Here is a 23,144-nt window from a genome sequence, read left to right as displayed (position 1 = left end):
CCTTTGGAAGATAAGTGGGGATGTGATTTCATTTCCTTTTAAAAGGATTGCTCTGGCCGCTGAGAGTACACTGTAGGTGTAAGGGTGGAAGCAGAGACAGCTAGAGGCTACCACAGTGATCTAGGGGAAGATAAAGGTGGCACGACCAGAGTGGGAACAGTGGTGAGCACTCCCCCAGGGTTACTTTATTTCCAGTTTTTCATTGTTATTAACAATTTTGTCCCCAATGATTTCATCTACCTATTCTCCATCCTTTTTTCTTATTTTTTAAATTAAAAAAATTTATTATTATTTTATTTATTTATTTATTTATTTATTGTAGTGCAAGCAGGGGAGAGGGGCAGAGGGAAAGAGAGAGAGAGAATCTCACACAGGCTCCATGCTCAGTATGGAGCCCAATGTGGGCCTTGATCCCATGACCCTGGGATCATGACATGAGATGAAATCAAGAGTTGGACGCTCAACTGACTGAGCCACCCCAGGCACCCTATCCTTTTTTCTTTTGAATGATCGTCTCCCTTGCATAAATTCTCAGGAGCAGGAGCACAGAACCCAAGGAAATGTCTTTTCATTTGTATTTCCACAGCTTCTTTTCGACGTATTGATCCAGCCGTGTGTGGGAATGAACTGTTTTGCCACAACTATATAAGCTCTGCTGGCAAAGGTGGGGATTCAGCACCCATCAAAGTAAAGGGATTTGAATTGATGCTGCTTTGACACATCCATTTTGGTCCAGCCCTTAGGAGGTGGTTGCTCTTCTATTGTTGTTCTTTGTAAAAAGAAAACATTTAAAACACACCACACTATTTAAAGAAAAATACTACAAACACCTGTGTTCACTACCAAGATTTGACAAATACTGATATTTTGCCACATTTGCTTCTGTTACGGCTACTGATTACCAAATGTTAGTGACATCTCTGATTCTTGAGCCTTCTTTCATGACCCTTGCTATATATCTCTTTTCTTGCTGTTGACCATTATTTCATTTCTGACACCTCTAACCTCCTTCTATCCTCCATATGCAGTTCTTTCTTCAAAAGTTAAGTGTCTGCTATGTCAGAAGCAGGAGTTATGGACAGAGGATTGGGGACTGAGTGGGAATGGATGAGGAGCTTGGGAATTTTTTAAAGCTGAAAGGTTAATATTTTGTTTTTGAGGCCATGCCTCAATGTTCCCAAGTGGAATAGTCTGTGTCAAAGCAGCCACATCTGAATGTCATGTGCCTGATCACAGAGCTGGTTCATGGCAGGCCTTGCAGTCTCCAGTCTTGGCTTTCTTTCTAGTGCATGATACTTCCTTCATAGTCGTATGCATTTCCCCTTTTCTGCTAAACCACAGGTTCAGACTGTAATCAAGTTTGGGCCCCTTTCCAAGAAATAGCCCTGCCCATTCTCTACCTTGCAATCATTTTACCTCTTCTCCACCCCCCTCCATCCCCACCTTGAGTTCTGGGTGCACCATCCATCTCCTACTGCGAAATACGAGGCATCTGAGAAATGTACCATGAAGGATACAGTTTAGGTGCTGCAGACGCAGGACAGCATGTCATAGTGGCTAAATATGAAGAGTTAGCCACTGACAGACTCAGGCTGGTGTATTAGTGTCCTAGGGCTAGGACTAGGGCTGCTGTCACAGATTGCCACAAAGTGGGTGACTTAAAACAACAGAAATTTATCTTTATTCATTTATTAAACATTATTTATTTGCTTATTTATTTTTGAGAGAGAGCACAACTGAGCAAGGGGCAGAGAGAGAGGGACAGAGAGAGAATCCCATGCAGTTTCTGCACCGTCAGCGCAGACCCTGAAACCGGGCTCAAGCTCACCTGAAGTGGGGCTTGAACTCACAAATGGTGAGATCATGACCTGAACCGAAAGTCAAATGCTTAACCGACTGAACTACCCACCAAAACAACAGAAATTTCATCTCTCACAGGTCTGGAAGCTAAAAGTTCAAAATTGGCAGGGCCATGTTTCCCCTGAAGACTCCAGGGAAGACTGTTTCCTTGCCTCTTCTGAGTGCCTGGTGGTTGCCAGCAATCCCTGGCTTTGGCAACATGACTCTAATCTCTGCCTCCGTGTTTACATGGCCTTCTCTGTTTTCCTACTGTATCTTTGTTTCCAAATTTCCTTCTTCATCTTATTTTTAATGTTCATTTATTTTTTGAGTGGGTGAGAAAGAGAGAGAGACTGCACACGCATGGGAGAGAGGCACAGAGGGAGGGTGACAGAGAATCCAAAACAGGTTCTGCACTGACAGCAGAGAGCTGATGCAGGGCTTGAACTCACAAACTCTGAGATCATGACCTGAGCTGAAGTCAGACGCTTAATTGACTGAACCACTCAGGCACCCCCAAATTTCCTTCTTCCTATAATGACACTAATCATTGGATTTAGGCCCACTCTAACCTAGTATGACCTTATCTTAACTCGAATGCATCTGTGAAGACATTATTTTCAAATAAAGTCACATTCCAAAGTTCCAATGGACATGGATTTTGGGAAGACATCATTCAACTTAGTACAGTTGGATTCTAAATTTGTCAATTATCAGCTATCTGACCTGAGAACAATTAATAAGCATTCATTAACTAACTGACATCCCCATAACTATCATAGGGATGCAGAGGGAGGGAAGAGGAAACCATTTTTGACCGAGGTATATTTAAATTGGACAAGAGGACTTTAATAGATGGCACTTTAACTGCTATTTAATGATTTATTCCAAAACTTTCTGCCAGATACCAGGTGCCAGGTTGAGCAATGAATTCTATTCCAAGTAATTGTGAATTACACATTTCCTCTAAATAGTTGGAGGAAAAAAGTGGCCAGTTCTGAGCCAGACACTTCTGGGTTTTAATGGCGAGACGATCTGTAGTGGAATTCAGACAGTTTAGCTCAGGAACTTTGTGAACTTTCCAAGCAGTCTGTCCCAGAAGTGGCTCCCAGTTTAGGAAAGAAAGACCAGGAGGGTACAGGTAAGCATGGGCCTAAACAAATACTAGGAGGACATTCATAAGTACACCCTGAGACTAGGACATTGTTGGGGTTGATGAGGGAACCTGAAGGAAGGGATTAGTCCCTCTGCCTTGTGCTGAGGGGATTTGTTTGGGGAGGAAAAACAGGAATTTGGTATTAGAGGCTTACATGTTTATGGGACAAAGTACCTTAAATAGAGTTGAGGAGAGGCAATATCCTATGTACCAGCAGAGAGATCTTGAGGGAGCGGTTAGAACTCCCAGGCATACAAATACCTAGGAAGAAATATTTGCTATCGATTTATTTTGCACCCACTCTGAACCAAGCACGTTACATCTGCTGTTGCAATTTAATACCTGTTAACAATCTTTTCAGGTAGGCTTTATTACCCTCACTTTACAGAGGAGAAATCTGAGGCTTAGAAAATATTACTTGCCCAAGGCACTCCTCTACCAAGTAGCAGAATCAGGATGCCAACTCAACATGTCTGATCACAAGGCCAGTGCTCTTAACTGCTAGCTGCAGACTGAGCTAACTGCTTTAGGATGCAGTGATTCAGAGGAGCTAGGATACTAGAACACTCCCTGGGGCAAGGCCAAAGATATAATGCATTTAGGTCTGTTCTCTGTGCCTGAGGCAGGAAAAAGAAAAGCTAAGAAATTTATGGTGGGATTGTCCAACTCCCTACATGTGAAAGAGAGCATCCCGAGATTGTCAGGAAAAGAGTCCTCCAGCTTTTGATAGATCTTGAACTGCTACCTTACAAGAACATCCTGCCAAGGTGAGGAGGCTAAGGAATGGGTCCACTGCTCAAGGCCTAGGGATGTAAGTGATGGAGCATGACTCCAGAAGGTGGCATCAACACTATTGAGCAGAAGCTCAGGATTCTAGTAAGAAGACTTCTTAGTCTACAGTGAGTTTCTACAAATGGACCCTCCTCTGGTGAATGAAGAGATGATAACAAAACAGCTTCACATGAGTTCAGAGGTTCGTGGTTCTGTCAGATGGCACCTTGGGGTATATGTAAGGAATCTTGTAAATGAGAATGCCTGATCCTGCTGAAGATCCATGAGACACGAAGATCCATGGGTAACATTGAAGGGGCTTAAATACAAGTCGCAGAAGGAGAAAGAAGGTGGTACTTGCAAACTCCAGGTGGGGCTCCATTGCAGGCATAATTTGGGAAGGGTTAGTGAAGGCATAGCATATGAGTGCCCAGAGTGGAATGATGCCCAGGGCTTCCCAGAGCATCATTTGAAAAACAGGGATCCAGATCCAAACTGAACTTCTCTGGAGTGGACTGAGTTGAGAAATACTAAGTTTTCTTTCTGGGAAGGTATTCAAGCATACATACCCCAGATAACTTTTTCTATGAGGGAATTCACAAACTGGAAGGCAAGGTGGTTTGCCTAAGTGATTTTGACAGTGCTATCAACTCTAAGCCTCTGGGAGACGATGTTCCTACTGCCAGAGCCACTTGAACCTTGAGAATCTTTGCTAAACAGAGGTAGGGGGCTGGCCTGCAGGATAGGAAGTTATTTTTTTCTTTATCTTTCCCCTAATTTTTATGTTATTTTATTTTTTTAATGTTTATTTTTGAGAGAGAGAGAACAAGTGGGGGAGAGGGCAGAGAGAGAGGGAGACAGAGGATCTGAAGCAGGCTCTATGCTTTCAGTATGGAACCCAATGCGGAGCTCAAGGTCATGAACTATGAGATCATGACCTGAGCTGAAGTTAGTCGCTTAACCGACTAAGCCACCCTCCCCTAATTTTGAAAATCCAGTTCCAGTGGGGTTTTTCCTTAGAAAGGACTGTCTGTGATAGCACACCATATCAGATCTACTATTTTTATTGATTAGTATTTATTGTTATTCAGCTAAAGTGTAGCTTCAATAAGGCCAACATTTTATCTACTTTTTCAATGCTGCTTCTGTAACAGTGCCTGGTAGATAGTAGGTGTTATTAAATGAACATGTCTCCCCAAAACTCATGTGTTGAAATCCTAGCCCTCAATGTGAGTGCTAGGAGGTGGGGTCTGTGGGTGGTGATTAGGTCATGAGGGTGGAGCCCCCAAGAATGGGATTAGTGACTTTGTAAAAGAGACCCCACAGAGATCTCCCTTGCTCTTTCTGCCAAGTAAAGATGTAGTGAGAAGTCAGCAGTCTGCTCTCGCCAGAACTGGACGTGTTGGCAGCCTGATCTCGGTCACACACCTTGTAGAACTGTGAGAAATAAATTTCTGTTGTTTATAAGCCACCCAGTCAGTAGTAATTTGCTATAGCGGCCTGAGTGGACTAAGACAGGAGGTGTTCAATAAATACATGTGGAATGACTGGCTAACAGCTCTTCAATCATATAAACTTCAGTTATGCAAGATGATTATGTTCTAGAGATCTGCTCTACAACCCTGTGCCTATAGTTAACAATACTGTATCATACACCTAAAATTTTGTTAGGAGGGTCGATGCCATGTTAAGTGTTCTTACCACCACAGAATAAATGAAAGCAAAATAAAATAATCATTCTTCTCCACGTCGGCAAACTTTTTCCATTATCCCCATCCAGTCCTGCAAAGTTCCCCTCAGCAGCCATTCTCATTTCGATGGCACACCAAGACACGGCTAAAGGAGAATTCCGTGTTCTGGAACTTCCTGACCTTAGCTCTAACCTACTTGCCTCAACCCATCCTTTGTCTGTCCTCCATTCTGACCTCCATCTTGTGGTCTCTGACTCACACCTCACTGTCTGATTTTCAGCCTTACTTCACTTGGCCTTGAGTCATCCCTTTACCACTTACTGTTCAAGTTCAGGCAAGTTTCCTAACTGCTATAGGCCCAAAGTTTCTTATCCACCCAGTAGAAAAGTTTAAATATGTAAAGAGAGGAGGAATAGAGGTGGAATGTTGGGAAATACTAACATATAAAGGATAAGAAAGAGCAACATCTTATCTCATAGATTGAATGCATGTAAAAGTGCTTAGTTTCTTTTTTTTAAGCTCTATTTATTTATTTTGAGAGAGAGAAAGAGAGAATCCCAAACAGGCTCCACACTGTCAGTGCAGAGCCCAATGTGGGGTTCGAACCCACGGATCATGAGATCATGACCTGAGCCGCTATCAAGAGACTGACACTAGACCAACTGAGCCACCCAGGCGCCCCAAGTGCTTAGTTTCTGTATACCAAATGGGCAGTAAATATTAGCAATGATCACTTTTGTTATTGAGACATACTGTCATTATTAAGTCATCCTTCAGATCTGATGCTTGTCAGCATCTTCTTGATGATGACCTTGATTCCCCTCAGCCACAATATGGTTTCTCCCCCAACTATGCTGCCTTGAGGAAACTCAGCCCACAGGCTGCCTTTCTAGGTGCTGGTTCTCTCTCGGCAGCACCCATACCCTCTGGACCCACCTTCAGAGCAGATGCAAAACTTGATCCTGTGTTTCTGATTGGGCATTGCACACCTACTCAGCTCTCAGTCACGTCAAGCTGTTGGATGTGAGGAGTAACCTGCAGCTTCTCAGCGAATGGGCAATGAACCAGCTTCACATGCTTTAAACTGCTTGGTGCTAACTCTCAAAACCCCCAAACAACCACTTGTGATTATCTGGGTTGCTGTCAAGATTAGCTTAGCTCTGTCAACCATCCACAGTTTCTCAGAATTATTGCTGTTCTGAGATAATTCCTACAGCAGTGAAAAGTGTGTCGACCCTTTCTAAATGGAAAGAGCATTTCACTCTTGCTTTGGGAGAAAGAATTACTCCATTGTGCTTTTCGCAAGTACGATTCTATTGACCAATAAACCTGTGTCCCTCAGTGTATATTTTACCAAAGGATCTTTGGCAAGCATATTATCAATTTTGGGAGGCCTGATTCAGGAGAAAGGCAGTGACAGGATTTGTATTTTAGGGAACGATCCCTCAGGAAGCACTATGGGGGCCAGGATAGAGATGAGTAAGACTAGAGCTTGGGAGGAAAGCAGCTTGAAGGTTGAGGCCCCAAACTCACAAAGTGGTACCAGGGGTGGGAGAGAGGGTGTGGATTTGAGGGAATCAGCGGAACCGCCAGGTCCAGATGTAAGCAATACCCCAGCTCTGTTGTCCATAAGAAATTCAGTTACACTTGGCATCTCGTGATGCTTAGGAATTTACTAACTGGGGATACTTTAGGTGAAAATCACGCATTGCCCCACAGCTTTCTGTCATCTTCCAGCCTCTGACTCATATTCTCCAGCCTCCAAAGCCTACGACCTCTCCTTGCTTGTTCAGAAAGGGTATTTTGGTGTCCAACTTCTAAAAACTATCAGTAACGGAGGCTTATGGTTCATTGATGTCTCCCCATTACTACAGTGTGAGCTCCAGAAGGGCATAGGTCTTCGTCTTACTTTCTGATATATCTAAGGTGCTTATAACAGTGCTTGGTTTATAGTAAGTGATAATAAATATCTGTCGAAATGGAATAAACAAAGAAAATGTTGTTCAATATGTTGAATGCTGCAGAAAAAATTCAAGTAGAACGAGAATCCCTGGTTAGGTATTGGAACAGGAGCTCATTTGTGACCTTAGAGAGAGTAATGGAATAGAGTGTATTGTGGAAGCCACAAAAATGTTACCATTGTCATTTTAAATTCATTTTTTGGAAAAGATAGTGAAAGCACATGGTTTTAGGACGTAAGGATATAAAGCTGCAAGTTTAGACTAGTCTTCTGTAAGATATTTTGGTCATTTCTCATGTCTGGCTCACCAAAGTTAAAATGTATTGGCCTGTATTTGGTGAAGATGATGGCTTCAGAAAAAAATATGCCTGGAAATATGCCCAGCTAGTTCCATTCTGCCTAAGAGAATCGGAGATGGAGTACAAATAAGCAGGAAGGAATTTTCTGTTTTCATTAGGTAAATACAAAACAATAGGTTTTGTTAATATATGTGGACATTTTGGGGTCAGGTTTCTTCTAGGGATACTTCAGTGCTTGCTGACATAAAATTGCTCTCTCATCTTTGCTCCATACCCTGATAGGGCTGTTTTATGTGTCTAGTATTATTTGACATCATAAGTCATGCTCCGACTCCTAGAAGAATGCACCTCTTCTAGAAGGAAGCACCTCTTCTAGCAGAATTTATAACCAGTGCTGGAGTCTGTCTGCATCTCAACCTGTTTTTCTTCGTTACTTTCAGAGGCATGGATGGAGGATTCTCTGAAGTCATCCTGATTGAGCCAGCAAATTGAGACTTAACTAACAAGGCACTCAGGTGTCCAGACTTTACCACCCATGCCTATAAAAATGTAAATTTCCTTTTAAATATAAAATTGTGGTAGCTGGGACACCCTTCCCTTGGTTTGGTGGCTAGAAACTGTCTTCTGGCCTCTCTGAGAGTCCCCAGCACCATCTTGTGTGAAAGCAAATGAGTCCCTTGTATTCTTCCATGCCAGCCTCCTTGTCACTTGGCTACATTGCTGCTGGTGACCTGCGTGAAATTGCCCCTCTGTTGGGCATAGCTATCCCCATGGGTACTGACACTGCTACCACCACTTTGGCCTCAGGGGAGGGGACACTGTTCTGTCTTTTGCTCTTCAGGCTCAGGAACAGCAGACCCTTCCCCCCAGGTTGTCACAGCACAGAACACACCTTGCTATAACTTTTAGCAAGCATTTATTGCATGTAAAAATAACAGAAGGAGGGGCACCTGGGTGGCTCCGTCGGTTAAACGTCCGACCTCGCCGCAGGTCATGATCTCGTGGTTCATGGATTCACGCCCCGCATCAGGCTCTGTGCTGAGAGTTCGGAGCCTGGATCCTGCTTTGGATTCTGTGTCTCGGCCTCTCTGCCCCTCCCCCGCTCGGCTCTATCTCCCCCCAAAAAATAAACATTAAAAAAAAAAAAAATAACAGAAGGAAAGTTCAAAATTGAGGACAACTTAATAACTAATATGGAATGTAGCTAACGTTTAGAGCCTGTAGGCTTAGATCCATCACGTCTTAGGTTGTGGTCCCCAGAAGCGGACTCAGAGACACGGATATGAGCGCAAGTGGTTCATTTGGAAGATGAACTCAGGCAGCATTCGTAAGAGACTGGAGAAGTCATTCAGGGAAGGGAAGGGCCAAGGGAAGGAAGTCTCAGTAGGGTGCATCCATAAGAAGATTACCACTGTAGGCAACTGGGGCTCAGTCACATTGGGAACCTTTGGGAGACAGTATAGATCTGGCCTGGCCAATATGAGAATCACTAGCCACGTGTGACTGCTGGGCATTTAAAATATGCCTAATCAGAACTGAGATGTGCTCTAAAATACACACTGGATTTTTAACCTACCAAAAATGTAAAACATCTCATTGATAATTTTATATTGATTATATATTGACATGATAATATTTTAGATATATGGGTTAAACAAAATACACTATTAAACTAATTTCACCTATATCATTTTCCGTGTTTTAATTTTTTTTTCATGTTTATTTATTTATTTTGAGAGAAAGAGACAGCATGAGCAGGGGAGGGGGAGAGAGTTGAGGAGAGAGGGAGAGGAAGAGAGAGAGACAGAAAAAGAGAGAGAGAGGGAATCCCAAGCAGACTCTGTGCTGTCAGTGCAGAACCCAACTTGGGGCTAGATCCCTTGAACCGTGTGTTCATGATCTGAGCTGAAATCAAGAGTCAGACACTTAGCTGACTGAGCCACCAAGGTGCCTCTCATTTCACTTTTTTTTAATGTGGCTACAAGAAAATGTAAAATGACACATGTGATTTACATTACATTTCTGCTGGACAGTGCTGGTATAGAACATGCCTCAGAATTGTCCTGAGGACTGAAGAAATTGGGTATATTTATCCACTTGCTCCAAACCACCACTGGCCGGACACTCCCCTGGGGGTGTTAATTCCCTGGTACTTCCGGCTGCCACGTGCATGGCAGGGTGTGCTTCCAAGCTTTTAAGTAGGGAGCCGGTAAGGTGCAGTGGGTGCCAAGGCATTTCGGGGGTACACTTTCTCATTTCTACCTCCCATAGCAAAGGCCATCCTAACCAACAAACCCCACCTCCCCAAACAGGAGGTTTTCACCTGTGTTCATCCTCAGAATCTAGGCCTGATACACCCCCGGGAAAAGGAGAAGGTATTTGCTTATTTTTGTCCCCTTCACTCAGCTCTAGGTCAGCTTACCCAAGAAATAATCAAATGACATCCCTTCAGGGGAGAAACATACCTTCACTGCTGGAGGTGAGGCCTGGCATTATGGTCTTCAAAAAGCACAAGGAGATAAAGCCTAATATCAGTACATTCCCCAAGATCTGGCCCCTTAGTCAACTCTGCAGCAGGACAGCCACGGTTCAGCCCCAGTTGTGCTGCCCCAAGCCAAATCCAGCCACTTTCCCTGTTTTCTCCTCAGGGTCAGGTCCACTTATCTGTCCTGTAACCCTGCAGGAAACCATATGAACAAGAACACAAAACTCCATAGTAACAAGCATTATGGTATGGGCACAATGCGTAACCCATATGGAAGAGGGGAACATTTTAAGGAATTATTTTCGTGTTCTCACCACCCCTCAACCCTCACAATCCTTCCAACTCTGCCCTCTCTCATTTTTTCTTGCACCCTGAGGATCTTCCTTCCAGCCCAGAAAACTAGATATGAGTCATCCAGTGCTTTAGAGGAAGGATGTTACTCTTGAGGCAGAGAATAAAGGAGGTGAATTAGTAATGTTTAAGTTCAAAAGTCCCTGGTACAGGTGTGAGACAGAAAGAGCCGGATGCATAGCTGCATAATTGCAAATAGAGCTCTGTCCCCATACTAAAGATTCCATAGGCTGGGAGATGGGGGAGAGGAAGGACCTCAAGGACAGAGAGATACCTGTACTCCACTGGAACATGGTTCCCAGCTCATCAGCTCACACCCCTGGAGACTTCCACCTGTCCTGAGCACCTAGATTAGATGTCCTGTTCACCTGTGGTGAGGAATGATCATTGGCTTGAATTACTGTGATTAGCTAGGTCTGAAAGCGACCACCTGTGCCCCAGGATTTCCTTCAGCTGTTCCCTTATACTATGTGGGAAGCCCCATTTCCAATAGCCCAGGACACTTAAAAGCTCCAGGATCGAAGTCTTGGTCACCTAGAGGGATCTTCACGGAGCAGTACCTGGGTGCATACTAGCATGGAACCAGACAGAACTGGCCCCAAACCTCTCCACAAGCCAGGACAGTGGTGGACACATAACTGCATTACACTTAGGGCAGGAACATTCTCCAAAGGAATCATCATTTTTGGAGATATGTTTCTGCCAAGTTATGACAAATCTTACATTAACGTGCACAGCAATTTCTCTCCTTGAAGCCAACATGTTTTACCTTCCCCACAACCCCAGTCTATTGAATAGACTTTCCACAACAAAGGAACAACTTTGCTCAAAGGTCAATCAATTGAAAACTAACAACAAGTGGAGCTCCTGGGTGTCTCAGTCCGTTAAGTGTCTGACTCTTTGATTTCAGCTCAAGTCATGATCTCACAGTTCATGGGATGGAGCCCTGAGTTGGACTCTGAGCTGACAGCATGGAGACTGCTTGGGATTCTCTCTCTCTCTCTCTCTCTCTCTCTCTCTCTCTCTCCCTCTCTTTCTGCCCCTCCCCTGCTTGCACTCACTCTCTCTCTCTCAAAAAACAAAACAAAACAAACAAAATACACACACACACACACACACACACACAATATCAAGTATTCAAAACACCCAAGGTATGATTTCACCTAGGGTCATCTTGTATCACGTACCCCTGGGCTAAATAGCCAGAAAACCATTTGAATGAGTCAGAAATAGTGAAAGAGGACGTATAAGGCTCTGTGAGCTGGCCTCATAATTGCCCATGGAAAAATGTGTTTTGGATGCATTCAGGATACACTATCTTACTCTGTTGAGGTAGTTGCACTCAGTGGGTACATTCCAGGAGTTGTTTTCTCAGGCCCCAGAATCAATGAAAGAGGAAGGTGGAAAGTTGCCCACAGGATTTCTGTCACATGTGGCTTCTTTAGGCTATGTTCGGTCAGTAAATATTTCTCTGTCATTGACTTATGATTGCTGCTTTAGATCCACTAACACTGGAAACAAGTGCTTAATGCCCTAGTGACCCAGCACACATTTCATAGGGTGACCTTTTATATTTTATGCTTCCAGTGCTAGATGATGATGGGTTAATGACAGAGAAAACAAATGGAAAATATCTGGACATTTGAAAAGAAACGACAATAAACTGCTTCTCAGATGTTATCAGTCTGGAGCATACCACCTATTGATTAAGGTAAAGATGAGGGGCGCCTGGGTGTTGGCTCAATCAGTTAAGCCTCGGACTTTGGCTCGGGTCACAATCTCATGGTTGATGAGTTGGAGCCCCACGTTCAGCTCTGTGCTGATAGCTCAGAGCCTGGAGCCTGCTTCGATTCTGTTTCTCTCTCTCTCTCTCTCTCTCTCTGCCCCTCCCCTGCTCACACTCTCTCAAACAAACAAACAAAAAAAGAATAAACATAAAAAAAAGTTGGTAGCATCCTTTGGGGTATTCCTCAGCCACAGGCCACCGTCTCTGAACACTTCCAGCTGCCACACCCGTACAACGTGAGCCTGCCCCACAGCTGCTGAGAAGGGATGTGGACACTTGACTCCAGCTGGCCCTGTCAGCTTCTCCTCCCGGAATTGGGAAATGGGTCTGTGGGGCTCCTGAGCAGCCACATTTGGCTCCTGTGCACAGGTCTGCAGTGAGAGAAGGAAGCAGATGCACGGAGTGAAGGAGAGATTGACAACGCAGTGGGACGAGCAACAGCATCGCAGCCTCTGGCCCCTGGCCTTTCCGAGGCTGCAGTGTGCCACCTGTTCATGGGTGCCGAGACGTACCGAAAATGCCCGTGGCTGTCTGTGCAAACCGTGTTCCCCGTTTTCTGACGCTCAGCAGGTCCTTACTGCACACGGGCAGCACATGGCTGGAATGTCTCCAGGACAGCTCCGCATCTCTGGACGCCACATTCCTTCCTGCATTCTTCTTTGCATCTTGAAGGATAAATGGCTGGAGACGCTTCTCACTTCCTTCACCCGTTCTCCCACCAAAGAGGTTTTCTGGACCCTGTAGTCTACATTGAAGAGCCAGGGGGAAGATAAGCAAAGGGCAGAAGAACAGTTTCCTTTTTCTCCGTGGAGGTTCCCACTGCTCTATATTGGAAAGTTGATTGAATCGGGTAAGGGGGAGGGGAGACATTCCCTTCCTCCCTCCCTCTCTTTCTCTATTTATTCATTTAATTGGAACTCTTTAGGCACTTACCACATGCCAGGCATTATTTTAGATACTGTAGCTAAGGTACTTCCTGGAGCTCACATCATAGTGGAGGGAGACAGACAACAACTAAACGTACAGCTAAAATAATTTCTGATAGTGAAGAGCCAAAAGTGGATAAATCAGGGAAGGAAGACAGAAGGTAACTGTGTGTATGTGTCCATGTGTGCCTATTTGGTGGCTCCTTTAGGAAGGGTGCGGTCACTCTGAGGGGGTGAGATTGAACGGACATGGGAGTGATAGAAAGGAAGGAGCTGGCCATGTGTGGAGACATGTGGAGAAAATGTGTGGAGACAGCTTTTTGGAAAGGGGTACTAACATATGCATGGGTCCCCTCCTGAGCTCCTCACTTCTTTCTTTTTCTTTCCCTTTTCCTCAAATAGTAACTGAGCTCCCACTAGGAGTCAGGAGCTAGCTGGAACAGACCCAAAGGATAGGACAGAGTTTTGCTTTGGCAGATTTCCTGAGTAGGTAACGAGAAAGTGGAGCAAGTCACGAAAATACAGATGGTGTGTACATAGCAGAAGGAAGTATAAAGTGTTGTTGGGAAGATAATGGGAACACAGGGGAGAGTGCAACTACCTGCCAAGTCCCTTTAGACACCTGCCCAGCTGCTGGGGCCCACAGGAGAAGACCAGCCTCTGAAACTCAGAAATTTCAGTTCCTTTCCAGCATATTGGTCTTTACCTTAGATGCCTTTGAAACAGAGTGGGAAGCTTATTGGAACAATCCAGCAAAGCACCCACACCAAACACTAATGGGGAAGCCCAGCAGAAAATTGGAATTGATTCAGTTTGCTGAAAAAAACGGAAAGGTGGCTTTTATTTGCAGGACCAGGATGCTGACATGAAAATATACACATACAATGATCAGAGAAGGACAGAGGGGAAAGGAAGGAATTGGCAGTCGTCCCTGAAAATGTGTAATCCAAGAATGAAAGTTTTACAGAACAAGGAAAAAAAGCCTTCACACAACACAGGGTCAGAGTGAACTCTTTGGTACTTGTGTAACTGATTAAGGGTTTAAAGGAAACTGTGTATTTACTTAATGGTATGACTCATTTAAATGGAACAAACTTAGGCGAAAAACCACAATGATTAGGTTTTCCATTTATTGTTGTTGTAGGCTCATGTAACACTACTGACATTGGAGTCCAAAAACATGGAAACCACCGACAGAACCTGCCTATGTGAGGACAAAAGACAGACAGGTCGTATCATTTAAACGGTTTAAGAGGAAATGCTAACTCAAGCCACTATGTCATGCGTGCCTTCAGACTACAGCTGGTGGTGAGTGGGTGTTGGGTGTTAGGTAAACGGAAGAAGTGACTGCAGTGGAGGGAGGTGTGAATGCCAGAACACAATGGGGGTTTGTGGTAAACACCAGAAAGAGCATGGAATGGAGATGGGTTAAATACTGTGGCAGAATAGAACAGAATAGAATAGATCAAGGTAACCTCTTGAAGGAAATTGTCATTCTACAAGCATTTGCCTCAAGAAGACTTTGAAAGAAAAGAGTAGTCCTTGACTAGAATTAGTCTATGGCAGGGTTCCTTCTACTTGGTGAATTTGGGAAGAAAATGGAAGCTCGGCTCAGTGCCTCACTTTTTCCTCTAGGAAGCAGGCTCCTCTGCTGTGAGCACATGCTCTGCTCAGCAACTCTTGGCAGGCTCTGCCCCCACCCTGCTGGGAGAGGCTCCCTCTGCTCCAGCACTGCCTTGAAAGGGTCCAGCCTGGAGCTAAGGTTCCATTTGCCAATAGATACAAGTCAGATCTTCCAACCTAAGCTATATCAGTAATAAATGAGACATTTTGGTCTCCAACGACTTGGTCTTTTGTATTATTTCTCAATAGGTTCAGAACTCAGGCTGGGAAGCAAAGCATTGTTACCGAGTCCCCAGCAGGGTCCTGTGGGGTGATGAAATTTTGGGATGATAGTGGGGTGGTCTGGAGCCAACGACCAAGAAAGAATTCTTGAAGACGTCGTTGGTGTAAAAAGGTGATTTTATTAAAGCATGGGGACAGGACCTAGGGGCAGTAAGAGCCGCACTGGGGTCGTGATGGGTAACTCATCATATACCCTCAAGTTGGGAGGTGGTCAGTGATAGAGTAAATCTGTAAAGAATTTTGGAAGCAAGGTTTCCAGGACCTTGAGGGGCTAGTTGTTGCTAGGAAAATGCCACTTATTACCATTTAATAAAACCTCAGTTATGAGACTCTTTAGATGTATATCATGGGGTCATGAGCTTGGAGTATGACTGCCAGCATATATCTTGGGGCAGCTGAGATAAAGGAAGTTGACTTACAGGATCCTTGAGGTTGGGATAATGTTAAGCTAAGGTTCTCTTTTGCCCCTAGCAAAGTGTCATCATCAAGGCAGCTGAGATCCTCAGAGGGAGGTCACTCTGCTGGTTTCAGTGACTTGTCAATGGGCTATAGGCAGTAAGAGAATTTAATTTTTCATTTGCCTTAGTTTCCCACATTACCATGGGAAGCACTTAAACCCCTCTCCTTTGTTCTTGGGTAGCTGGGAGTGTCCAAGAAATCTCACACAGATCCCACCTGGAGTGGGGGGGGGGGTGCTAGCTTGTGCTTTACCCCTCAGCCTGCCTCATGCTCCCTCATCATGGGGCACCTTAAAGGGTCCTCTAGAGCCGCTGCATTTGACATTCAGTTAGAAGTCTGTGAACTTGCCAATTTGGAGGGGCAAGTCTTTATGTTAGGACAAAGGAATCATATTGTGGTTTCTGATCCAATCCCCAAATCAAAAGTCACAAGGACAGACACTCCGAGTGCCAGGTGTGAGTTTGTAGTTGAACCACTTCTCACCTGAGCAAATCTATGTAGCAAGCTGCACAGTGTGAATTATTTCTCCAGAGAATCATGTCTCTATCTCAGCCACACTGGGAGGCCAGCTAGGTTTTTAAAATACCACCAATTCCCTTAGGAACCGGAATGTGCACAGAAACCAGAACCCAAAAACAAGAAAACAAAAAGCCAAAGACCCTAAAACTAAACAAACAACCTCCTAGCCCCAACTAAAACCAGCACTTTAACTGATGGTATGTGAAACATACAGGCTAGTTCCTGTACTGAAAAGTAAAACAAGGAAACATAAATTCTGTATAGCACTTTACAGTTAACAAGGCATTTTTAGACACAGGTACTTTGATGTACTTAACAACCTCATGGTATTAATACAATCTCCATTTACAGGAAAGGATGGCAAGAGGAAGAAGAATGGGAAGAATGAAGGGGCTGGAGAGATGGAGACAGGAGATGGGTTAGACCAGGCTGGGGGAGCAGGGCACAGAGATGCCCAGGCCCCCAGTGCGCAGCTGTGCCTGGCTATGTACTGCATAGTCATATTTGGTGGTCTCAGAGTATCTGCCAGGTAGAAAGATCTAGAGATGTGAGATGATTGTCTTTTATGTCTCTAACTACATCAGATTCCAACAATCACTTATACTACTGGGTGAGGCCACACTGCCAAGACTCAGGTACTGGGCCTTGAAAGTCTTTGTTGTGCTGGCTCTGGGCCTTCTCAAATCAGGGCCGGCACGCCAGAGCTAGATTTTTTCCACACATGTCCTTTTGGGGTTTTCTGGGACAGGTCTGATAAGGGTGGAAGAAAAGTTCCATTTATTGAGCACCTCTGATATATTAAAAATGCACAGAATAGGAACATGTGTAATATCTTTTAAAATTCTCTTACTGACCTACAAGGTAGGTGTAATGCCATTTTCTAAAAAAAAAAACAAAAACATTTGAGCCTTTGGGAGGCTGACTTCTCCAATCCAACTCTGGCATCAGATAACATGTGAAATCTCTAGGAGGAACTGGGCAAACATTAAGATTAACGATAGGAAGGGCACCTGGGTGGCCTAGTTGGTTAAGTGTCTGATTCTTGGTTTCAGCTCAGGTCATGATCTCACAGTTTTGTGAGTTTGAACCCTGCATCTGGCTCTGTGCTAGCGGCATGGAGGCTGCTTGATATTCTCTCTCTCCCTCTCACTCTTCCCCTCTCCCACTCGGACTGTCTCTGTCTCTCTCAAATAAAATAAATAAAATAAAATAAAATAAAATAAAATAATAAAATAAAATAAAATAACTTTAATAAAAGGATTAATGAAAGGAGTTAGCAAAAGGAAAGGGAGAATACTTGCTGAAGACAGGGATGAAATAGGTAGAGAGAAAGCTACAGAGTCATGGAGTATAATGATTTACTTTGAGATATCAGGGACAATATTATACGATTTTTTCCCAATAATTGATTAAGTTTGCAGCAATTCAGTGAGGAAGAGTCTGTCTGAGAAGAAAGTTGCTCAAGAGGGAAGTATTCCTGAGAAGAAGCCACTGAGAAGGGAGCAAAGGGTGCCAGATTGGGAGCCCAAAGGTAGCCACCACCCAGATATGGAGAATGGAATAAACTTTGACTCTTGACATCATTGCTGGGAGATGACCAGTTAGCACAGAACCCAGAATGAAATTACAGTAATATGGGAATGGAGTATTTTATGAGGCAGATTAACTGAGATGAACAAGTAACTTTTTATCTTTTACTCTACCCCCAAGAAGTAGGCATTATATGTCTATCTTACAACCTGAGAAACTGAGGCACAGAGAGGAAAGGCCTGACTTTGTACTGTTGTTGTAAGGATTAAATAAGAAAGTTCACAAAAATATCTAGCTCAGCCTGGAAAACAGAAAGTACTCAATAGCTATATCAACTTTTACTATTTTAACAGAGGAAGAAACTGAGTCTTACAGAAAGCAAATGCTTTGCTGGTGTTGGCTCCAGAATTTGGCTTAGGGTAGTGACCTGGTTTGGGATGTCGGGGGGACTGATAGGGGATTTGTCTTGAAGCTGTGTTTGTGTAAAATGCACAGTGCATTAACTTGGCTCATGTATAAAAAAAACCCTACATTTTCTTACATGGTTATAGTCACATAAGATCAAGTATATTTCAACTGTTCATTACAACGATGGTTGTTGCCTTTGTTTGGAATAGCTTGAAATCCGATGGGGATCATGGGTGGCTAAAGCCCCTCTAAGCTACCTTTTGGTGTCACCACTGTAATGGTCCAAACCAGCAAATGATAGACTCTTGATTAGAGGGCAGTTCTGATTTAGGGGTTAAGTCTTTACTACTACCCTGTGCCACTTCCGTGAGCAGCCAGTAGTTGTGACTCGCTGGGGGTTTGGTTTTCCTTGAGCCCCGGCATCCTGCCTGAGGTGTTGGGGATTGACGGGCTCCCATACTTTTGTGAGTCTTTGGGTCCACTATCACTGTTTTCCACAAGCAAAACTAAGACACAGACACCCAAAAGGTAGATTTCTCTTTCTTGCATTTCCTGAATAGCAGAGACTTGCAGCAAGTAAGATGAAGTGAAGATGGGTCTCTTCACCCTTTTCCAAATTGTTCTAGAAACCTGTCTCACAGCATTAGAACAATTCTCCTGTAGCTCAGCAGGCTCATGGGCTATGACAGTCTCCACTGAATCAGGCTTTTCATTCTCCCCTGGAAGGGCCCGTGGTGCTGTCGCTGGCTGCTTATGGATTACACTAATTGCACAGTATTCCTGGCTTTCCCTAAGGGGTCCTGTGGGACTTTGACAGTTTCTGGGTATCTGTGGTGACAACAGGCAAGGCTGGGATTTTACAAACAAAGATTTCTGAAACCTGAAGAGAACGTAAAAGATACCAATTGGTAACAGCCTGTTCTCAAACTTAGACAAGAAGTGAGAGTGGTTTTGGTCAGCTCCAAGTGAAAAGCAAATCTTGCCCCTTCTCTAAGAAGGGGATCACTCAATGATTCCTGGGTCACCAAATATTTATGGAGCACCTGCTATGTGTCAGACACTGGGGGTAGGATGCTAGGAAAGGCTGTTTCTGCTCTTAGCCTCTACTGTCTAAGGTGAGAACAGCCTGGGCACAGACAACCAAAAAGTGGTGTGCCGACAGGGGCTGTTGCCAAATGGGATGGTTAATTTTATGTGTCAACTTGCCTGGGCCATGGGATGCCCAAATATTTGGTTGAATATTACTTTGGGGTGTGTCTGTGAGGATGTTTCTGGATGAGATTAACATTAGAATCCGTAGACTGAGTTAAGCAGCTCGCCCTTCTCCATATGAATGGGCCTCAGCCCACTGAGGCCCTGAATTGAATAAAAAGCTGAGTAAGAAATAATTCTCTCTCTCTGCTTGTCTTTGATCTAGGACATCGGTCTTTTCCCACCTTCACACCTGGACTCAGAATGGAACTTACATCATCGACTGTCTTGGGTCTCAGGCCCTCAGCCTTGGACTGGAACACAGATACCATTGTGTCTCCTGAGTGTCCAGCTCATTGGCTGTGGATGCGAATTCTCAGGCCCCATAATCATGTAAGCCAATTTGTTATAGTAAATCTATCTACTTCTCTCTGGCCTATTCATTCTGTTTCTCTGGAGAGCCTAGACTACACACCAAGCAATGATGGGAGCCCAGTGGGGAGCCATTGAAATGTCTTGTGTATTGAACACACTGCCTTTGAGTGTTTATCATGCTTCTGAAGCCTGGGGCAATGAGGACTGAGGCAGACTGCAGAGGCTTCTGGGATATACCTCTCCTGTCTTCTTGGGCCCTTCCCCCCTTCCCTTTCTGTTTCTATTTCTTGCTTTTCTCCCCAATCCCTGGCTCTCATTATCTTTAGGTTCTTCTCTTTTCCTTAAAACACTTGTTATCAGGGAAGGGGCAGATCTACATATTTCACAGGAGGATGTGAATAATTACTAAGAATTAAAGTGATTAATTGTTTAATTAAAGAATTAAAGTGAAGGAAAGCAAAAATAATATAAAAACAGGGAGGGGGACAAAACATAAGAGACTCTTAAATATGGAAAACAAACAGAGGGTTACTGGAGAGTGTGTGGGAGGGTGGATGGGCTAAATGGGTAGGGGGCATTAGGGAATCTACTCCTGAAATCATTGTTGCACTATATGCTAACTAAGTTGGATGTAAATTAAAAAAAAAAAATTAAAAAAAAAAATTAAAGTCTTACCTCTACCCCAGAGTAGGTGGTTTGTTTTTTTTTTTTTTTCCCAGCAAGGGAACAAAGCTTCATCTGGAGCTGGTGTTTTGTGGGAAGAAATGCACGTATGGGCCAAGGAATAGGTGGCAGGGGGGCAGTTTCCTGGCCACAAAGCCTCCAGACTTCATATAGGTCTGCATGGATCTTAAACACCTCTGTTGGGACTTTCCACTTCTGGTTTCAGTCAAAGTGGGAGGGCCCAGGCCATGAACTCTGCCCAGGTCAGGCCCACAGCCAGGTCCTTGGGGGTCATGTGTACCAGGAAGGCCACCAGGTCAGCCCCAGCAGCCTCCTTCCCAGGTCTCCTTGCCTAAAGGCCACATGAGAAAATGCAAATGACCACCTGAGGGCGCTGTTACTCCACACTTTTTCTACAAAGACTGCTGTCCGCAACCAAAGATGTCTAGGGTTCCTTTGTTTTTAAGTCTCAACCAAGGGATGTCTCTGGGAGAGAGGGGCAATACATACTCCCAGATCTAGATTAATATGGAAAATCAGAGGAAAACTTTTTGCCTTGTGAAAATGCCTTGATCTGTAACAATTTTGAAATTTTACTAGGGTACTGGTTTTCCAGCATGCAGCACAGAATAATGCTGTGGAGCACAGGCCACACTGTTCAAACAGAATCAGGGTTTGAGCCTTAGTGCCACATTCACTAGTGGCGTGACATTGTGCCGTGACTAAGTCTTTTGGGCCTCAGTTTTGTCATCGGCTTCATAGGGCACTTGTGAGGAGGCACATAACACTTCCTGGCACCAGGCTAGGCACATAGAGCTTTTTAAAAAAGCTCTTATCATTAAATACTATTTGCAAAGTTTAAAAAAAGAGATCAAGAGGGCATCAGCTGCTTGCATGCCAAATGAAACATGACTGGGCCCCAAGGCTGTATAATTGCATGAGGAAGCTAGGGTTATTTAGACTGCAGGATTGGCCAGATCAGCCAAGCGAAGAAAATGCCGCCAGAAAGGGTAACTTGATTTCTCTCTCCTTCTCCTGTCTAAAAATGGTGCAGTGATGCTGCATTCATAGGCTCACCTGGCCAAGAACCAGATTCTTTCAATATTATTCTCAGCCTCACCACTTCGAGCAAATATCTCATCTCCGTTTGCTTTATTCAGACTGCTGTTCACCGCAGCTCAGAAAAGCATAGTGATGGCCAAAATATAATGAGGGGTTTGGGAACTTGAGGGGAAAGGAATGATTACCAGTTAGCAAATTATTATATACACTATGTAGACTTCATGGTTGACACAACGAGGAACTTGGGATGAGTGGTAATTATGCACACTTGAGCTGAATTTTAGGAAAACATATAAAAGAAATGTTATTTCCTCTTTTAAAAAGGCTGTGATGGTAAGAAGCATTCCACGGCAATTATTATGCAGAGCGATTTCAAGGGTGAAATGAATGAATTTGTCCATGAATTTTAACTACTAAAGAAAAGGAAATCTAATTGGGGGCTAAGGTAGTTTTAGGAATGGCAGCTTATGAGTTTTGTACTGACAGGTGCTGGTGAAAAGCTGATTGATCCCATTCAAGAATATAAAAGGCTACAGACATCTGTATGACACTGCATAGGGTCCCAAGTACTTTCACATAAATTCTCTCATTTGATGTTCCCAACTACCTTTTGAGATATGAAGAATATTATTACTGTTATTCAGAAAAATAGTATTATTGAGATATAATTCATATACCAAACAATTCACCCACCTAAAGTGAATTCAGGGGTTTTAAGCATATTCAGTTACATGCAGCCATCACCACAATCAATTTTAGAACATTTTCATTTTGTCAAAAAGAAACCCTCTATTCCCAGCTGTCACTTCCTCTATTCTCTCTTTCCCCTCCTCCTCCACTCTTAGCCCTAAGCAACCAGTAAGCAACCAGTCTGTCTCTACAAATTTGCCTATGCTAGAATTTCACATCAGTGGAATCATACAGTATGTAGTCTTTGGTGACTGGCTTCTTTTCCCTTAATGTTTTCAGGGTTCATTGATGTTGTAGCATGTATCAATACTCCATTCTTTTTAATGGCTGAATAATACTCCATTGTGTGGAGCTAACACATTTTGTTTATCCACTTATTTGGTATACATTTGGGTTGATTCAACCCTTTGGTTATTTTGAATAATGCTGCTACAAGTGTTCAGGTACACAATATTTGTGTGGACATGTGTATTCATTTCTCTTGGGTATATACCTAGGAGTGGAACTGCTGGGTCATTTGGAAACTGAATGTTTAAGTGTTAAGGAAATGCCAGACTGTTTTCCAAAGTGGCTGTGTTTTACATTTCCATCAGCAGCGTATGAGGGTTCTGATTTTCCACATTGTTGCAAATGTTTTATTATCTGACTTTCTGATTTTCCTCATTCTTCTTCTTCTTCTTCTTCTTCTTCTTCTTCTTCTTCTTCTTCTTCTTTTTTTTTTTAACTTGGCTTCATGCCCAGCGCAGAGCCCAATGTGGGGCTTGAACTCACAAACCCGAGATCAAGACCTGAGCTGAAATACAAAGTTAGATGCTTAACCAACTGAGCCACCTCGGCACCCCTGATTCTCCTCATTCTAATGGGTATGAAATGGTATCTCCTTGTAATGTTGATTTGCACATACCTGATGACTGATGATGTTTCATGTGTTTGTTGCTTATTTGTATATCTTCTCTGGAGAAATGCCTGTTCAGATCCTTTCCCCATGTTAAAAATTGGGTTATCTTTTTTTTTATTGTTATTCAGTTTTAAGAGTTCTTTATATATTCTACATGTAATACCTTATCAGATATGTGAT

At 43.7% G+C, this 23,144-nt stretch overlaps 1 long non-coding RNA gene across 1 annotated transcript; it reads left to right on the top strand.

Moving 5' to 3' along the window:
* The first annotated feature begins 12,976 nt into the window (after positions 1 to 12,976).
* On the top strand, positions 12,977 to 19,706 carry LOC125913393 (uncharacterized). Its single transcript, XR_007454997.1, has 2 exons — positions 12,977 to 14,572; positions 19,503 to 19,706. It is a non-coding gene; the product is annotated as an uncharacterized LOC125913393 (long non-coding RNA).
* The last annotated feature ends 3,438 nt before the right edge of the window (positions 19,707 to 23,144 follow it).

Source organism: Panthera uncia, assembly GCF_023721935.1.
Source record: "Panthera uncia isolate 11264 chromosome C1 unlocalized genomic scaffold, Puncia_PCG_1.0 HiC_scaffold_4, whole genome shotgun sequence".
NCBI classification, from domain to species: domain Eukaryota; kingdom Metazoa; phylum Chordata; class Mammalia; order Carnivora; family Felidae; genus Panthera; species Panthera uncia.
This window is presented reverse-complemented; position numbering and strand designations above follow the sequence as displayed.